The sequence below is a fragment of the Lissotriton helveticus genome, chromosome 1_1 (genome assembly GCF_964261635.1).
Source record: "Lissotriton helveticus chromosome 1_1, aLisHel1.1, whole genome shotgun sequence".
NCBI classification, from domain to species: Eukaryota; Metazoa; Chordata; class Amphibia; order Caudata; family Salamandridae; genus Lissotriton; species Lissotriton helveticus.
This window is the reverse complement of record NC_136057.1, coordinates 1,014,958,162-1,014,964,161: the sequence shown is the minus strand read 5'-3', so window position 1 is coordinate 1,014,964,161 and position 6,000 is coordinate 1,014,958,162.

Here is a 6,000-nt window from a genome sequence, read left to right as displayed (position 1 = left end):
ATTTGACAGGGGGAAGCTCCAAAACAAGGATTGCTAGGAAGAAGCCTAGTTCTACTGTATGTGTGTATATATATATATATATATATATATATATATATATATATATATATATATATATATATATATACGCACAGGAACTCCTCCAAACGAAGAAGAGAGGCCACAAGCGGGGAAACAGTGGAAGACACCTTTATTCTGACAGAGATGTACCCTTAAAGTGGCGAATGCATTTCGGCGTCTGTGTCGCCTTCCTCAGCGCCAGGGGTATGTTCAGAACACAGGCACCCATTGCGATGTAAGTATCTTGCCTCGTCCTGATGTTGAAGCTGAGGCTCCACCCCCAAGGTAAGTCCCAATAAAAAAAAATCCTGCTGGTTGCATGTAGAGCAATACCTGCAAGTCCCAGAATGCAACATCCTTGGCAGGTTTGGTGTGGCGGGAGTGGATCTGCCGTCAGCAAGTTCAATTACCCCCAAAGGGAATGCACCTTTCAGAATGTCAGCTGCCTCCTCGCGTCCCCTGACCGCAGCAACCCCCAAGCCACAGGGTTTACATACGGCGGGGGCAAGGCTGGAAGTCCTCCTCGCCCGACGTGAAATCGGCTGATTTCGACACCGCCTCAATTCCTCCTGAGCCCGAGGGTGGGCCTTGGTAGTTCCACTACCGTGGATTTCGCAAAATTCCGCAGAGACGGGGACCAGTGTTTGCCAAGGCCAACTTGGTGCTGCGGGGGCCTCACAAGCGCGTCTCTGGTGTACGCGCTGAAATATGCACAGGAACTCCTCCTAATGAAGAAGAGAGGCCACAAGCGGGGAAACAGTGGAAGACACCTTTATTCTGACAGAGATGAACCCTTAAAGTGGCGAATGCATTTCGGCGTCTGTGTCGCCTTCCTCAGCGCCAGGGTTTACATACGGTGGGGGCAAGGCTGGAAGTCCTCCTCGCCCGATGTGAAATCGGCTGATTTCGACACCGCCTCAATTCCTCCTGAGCCTGAGGGTGGGCCTATATATATATATCAAAAACAAATTGCAGGAAACCCTTCCGGAGAAAGACCACACACGTAATGGATTCAAATCCTTCTTTATTTTCGTCAGCTTGCCAGCAGGTTACCAGCATCAGTGTCGTCAAAACAGTGTTCGCCAGACGCGTTTCGAGAGCGAAGCTCTCTTCCTCAATGGCTAAGGTTGCAGTCACAAGAGAGTGCTTTGAATTACGCACAAATTTAAACAGTCCCCGCCCTCTGGGCGTGTTTCATCACAGCAGCGTTTTATGGGATCTGTAGTGCCGGTATTTTCCAAGTGGATGCATTCTCAGTTCGATTAAACCCCATATAATCCAAGTGGATAAGAGGACACACATATGCAGGACTCCTGCCCCGCTTTGCAGCTGACGATGAAGTGACACGGAGGCCCCCCTGCAGGGCCCCAGGTCGTTCGTGTCCTTGTTGACCCTGAGTAGGTGTCAGCACTGGTTCTGCATACGCAGCTGGTCTCTTCTCCCCGACCGGGACGGCCGTAGTAACATCAAAAACAAATTGCAGGAAACCCTTTCGGATAAAGACCACACACGTAATGGATTCAAATCCTTCTTTATTTTCGTCAGCTTGCCAGCAGGTTACCAGCATCAGTGTCGTCAAAACAGTGTTCGCCAGACGCGTTTCGAGAGCGAAGCTCTCTTCCTCAATGGCTAAGGTTGCAGTCACAAGAGAGTGCTTAGAATTACGCACAAATTTAAACAGTCCCCGCCCTCTGGGCGTGTTTCATCACAGCAGCGTTTTATGGGATCTGTAGTGCCGGTATTTTCCAAGTGGATGCATTCGCAGTTCGATTAAACCCCATATAATCCAAGTGGATAAGAGACACACATGCAGAACCAGTGCTGACACCTACTCAGGGTCAACAAGGACACGAACGACCTGGGGCCCTGCAGGGGGGCCTCCGTGTCACTTCATCGTCAGCTGCAAAGCGGGGCAGGAGTCCTGCATATGTGTGTCCTCTTATCCACTTGGATTATATGGGGTTTAATCGAACTGAGAATGCATCCACTTGGAAAATACCGGCACTACAGATCCCATAAAACGCTGCTGTGATGAAACACGCCCAGAGGGCGGGGACTGTTTAAATTTGTGCGTAATTCAAAGCACTCTCTTGTGACTGCAACCTTAGCCATTGAGGAAGAGAGCTTCGCTCTCGAAACGCGTCTGGCGAAAACTGTTTTGACGACACTGATGCTGGTAACCTGCTGGCAAGCTGACGAAAATAAATAAGGATTTGAATCCATTACGTGTGTGGTCTTTCTCCGAAAGGGTTTCCTGCAATTTGTTTTTGATGTTACTACGGCCGTCCCGGTCGGGGAGAAGAGACCTGCTGCGTATGCAGAACCAGTGCTGACACCTACTCAGGGTCAACAAGGACACGAACGACCTGGGGCCCTGCAGGGGGGCCTCCGTGTCACTTCGTCAGCTGCAAAGCGGGGCAGGAGTCCTGCATATGTGTGTCCTCTTATCCACTTGGATTATATGGGGTTTAATCGAACTGAGAATGCATCCACTTGGAAAATACCGGCACTACAGATCCCATAAAACGCTGCTGTGATGAAACACGCCCAGAGGGCGGGGACTGTTTAAATTTGTGCGTAATTCAAAGCACTCTCTTGTGACTGCAACCTTAGCCATTGAGGAAGAGAGCTTCGCTCTCGAAACGCATCTGGCGAACACTGTTTTGACGACACTGATGCTGGTAACCTGCTGGCAAGCTGACGAAAATAAAGAAGGATTTGAATCCATTACGTGTGTGGTCTTTCTCCGAAAGGGTTTCCTGCAATTTGTTTTTGATATATATATATATATATATATATATATATATATATATATATATATTACCTACTGGCGGTCGCCAGTAGGTAGTTATAGTGAGGACCTTTGTTCTATTCAAAAAGCGTTTTTTCTTTTCCCAACAACTTTGGCGCCGGTTGACGAATTTTCACGAAATTTCCAAAACTAGTGGGGCGCTCCGGTCCGCCCCTATCTTGAAAATTTCGAGGTGATTCAGCAAGCGGGGGCCGAGAAAAATGGGGTACCAAAACGTGTTTTCTCCATGTTAATTCCCAGAGGAAACTTTAGACACGGCTACAGCCTGAACCACTGAATGGAATTACACAAAATTTGGCAAAAAGGTAGCCTTTGTTTCAGAAAGAAATCTTTTTTTATTAGATGGTGTAAATCCATTCAGTAGTTCCTGAGAAATTCAAGAACCGAGGGCCAAGAAACCAGGGAAACTAACGCGTAAAACAAGATAAGGGGGAAGGGTAGAAACACCCTGACCCCCTAGGCCTGCTTAGGGGGTCCCACAAGGACCCCCAGGGCCAGAAAAAGCATTTAGAAAAAATAAATCGGCGATATGCATGGAGGATCTGCCGCGAAAATAAAAAAAACGAAGTGCGGGCTCTCGGGCTTCGTTAGTAATTAGCCCCCGGGTGGGCCAAGTCCCGGGGCATGTAAAAAAATATTTGCGGGGGCCCAGGGGGACCCCCGCAGCCCCAGGGACCGCCACCCCTGGGGCTTTCTATAAATATTTGCAGGGGCACATAGCCCCCCCCGCAGCTCCAGGGACCGGCACCCCCCCGGGGCTTCTTTTTTTAATGTATGGGGGTGCCAAAGGCCCCCCAAGTCCTGGGGACTGTCACCCCTGGAGCTTTAATTAATTATTGTGCGGGGGCACACGGCCCCCCGCTGCACCGGGGACTGCTTAATAAAAAAAATACCCGTGTGTGGGGACTCAAGCCCCCCCCCACACACACCCCAGGGACCGCCACCTCCCCAGGGTACTAATATGTAAATGTGGGGGTCCGTTAAGGAGCCCCGAGCCCCAGGGACCACCACCTCCCTGGGGCTATGTACACTTTGGGAGGGGAGACGCTTGGCCCCTCTCCCCCATTATAAAAAAATTAATAAAAAACAAAAAACAAAGGCCAGTTCCGGTGGATGGGGTCCCCGGGGCCATAAATGGCCTGTGGAAGGGGCAACGCAGCCCCCCTCCAAATGAAAAAAAAGGATGGCCAGGCCCCGGAGGATGGGGTCACTGGGGCCAGAAGTGGCCCGGGAGGGGGGCCATGCAGCCACTCTCCCCCTCAAAAAAAGTAAAAATAAAGGCGGGCCCTGGGGGACGGAGGCCCCGGGGCCAATAGAGGCCTTAGGGAGCACCAGGGAGCTGCGTTGCAGAGGGGTGTTCAGAGGCCAGACCCATTTTTACACTTCTCTGCAACGCAGCTCTGTGGTGCTTACTGGAGGTACCTGGTGAGCTAGTTGGACCCCAGGGACCCTCAGGATTCAAGGGGACTTTATCCCCCAACTCAAAATGCGCCACGGGGTGCGTTTGCACAGTGGTGAAGGGAGGGGGCGGTGCCTGAGGTGACTCACATGTGTCCAAACACACCCTTTGGCGCATTTTACGTTGGGTAATAAATTCCTCTTCAATCCTGAGGGTCACTAGGTGCCAACTAGCCCACCACTTACCTCCAGTAAGCGCCACTGCACTGCATTGCAGAGAGGTGGCCCAGGCCATGACCCTTTTTACACCACTCTGAAACGCAGCTCTGTGGCGCTTACTGGAGGTAAGTGGTGGGCTAGTTAATCCCCAGGGACCCTCTGGACTCAAGGGGACTTAATGCCCAAATTTACAATGCACCAGGGGGTGCGTTTGCGCTGTGGTGCAGGGAGGGGGCGTGTCCTGATGTTACAAGTGTGCAAACTCACACTGTGGCGCGTTTTAAGTTGGGGAATTTAGTCCCCTTGAATCCTGAGGGTCCCTGGGGGCCAACTAACCCACCAGGTGCGTCCAGTAAGTGCCACAGAGTTACATTGCAAAGAGGTGTAAAATGGGGCATGGCCTCGGACCACCTCTCTGCAGCATAGCTCTGAGGTGCTTACTGGAGGTACATGGTGGGCTAGTTGGAATCAGGGACCTTCAGGATTCAAGGGGAATTAATCCCCCAAATTAAAACCCGCCAGGGGGAGCATTTGCACAGTGGTGAAGGGAAGGGGCGGGGCCTGATGTGACAGGTGTGTACTTATGCAATCATTCCACCAAAACCCAAGCACTTATAAATTCACCATGCACTCTCCTTGCAGCACTCTAGACATCCAGTCACTACCCATGCACTCAGGCAATGACCCATGCTCTAACTCATGCACTGCTACAATACCCTGAGCAGTACCCATGCAGTCCAGCCATCGCCCTGTCACTACCCATGCACTCCTCCAATCACCCAGCGAGCACCATGTACTTATCAAATCACTCCACCAAAACCCAGACACTTATAAATTCATCATGCACTGTCCTTGCAGTACTCTAATAATCCAGTCACTACCCATGTACTCATGCAATGACCCAGCCACTAACTCATGGCAAATACAGAGGAGGTCATGCTATTTACAGGGGTACCCCAACACATAGTACCGCCCCCCCGGTCACCCTGGTTCCTTTTCTAGCGCTCTCCTGGACACGGTAGCAACTCAGGCCCACTCCATCACCAACTTCATGATACTAGGAGACCTGAACATTCATTTCGATGACCCTTTAGATACTGGGGCAGCCGACTTGATCACCGATCTAGCGGCTCTCGACCTCCACCTCCTAAACTCCGGAGCTACACACAACAAAGGTCACTTGCTGGACCCGGTGTTTACAAGCACCCCCACCATGCAATTCAACGAGTCCCTCCCCCTCCCCTGGACGGACCACTTTTTAGTCTCTTTCCAACTACTAGGACCTTTCAGGAAATCTCAAAAACCTTCCTCTTACACCAGGGACAGGGCCTGGTCCAAGCTCCCCACCGAAGACTGGGCCAGGACCCTAGAGTCCACTATCCCCGCCCATGCAGAAGACCCGGCTATCGCCAATAGTAAATTCAGAGACTGGATTACTACCTCCCTGGATTCCGTACTCCCATTTAGAACCCGGGAGGACAAAAACGGGAAACCAGGTTCCGCCCCTTGGT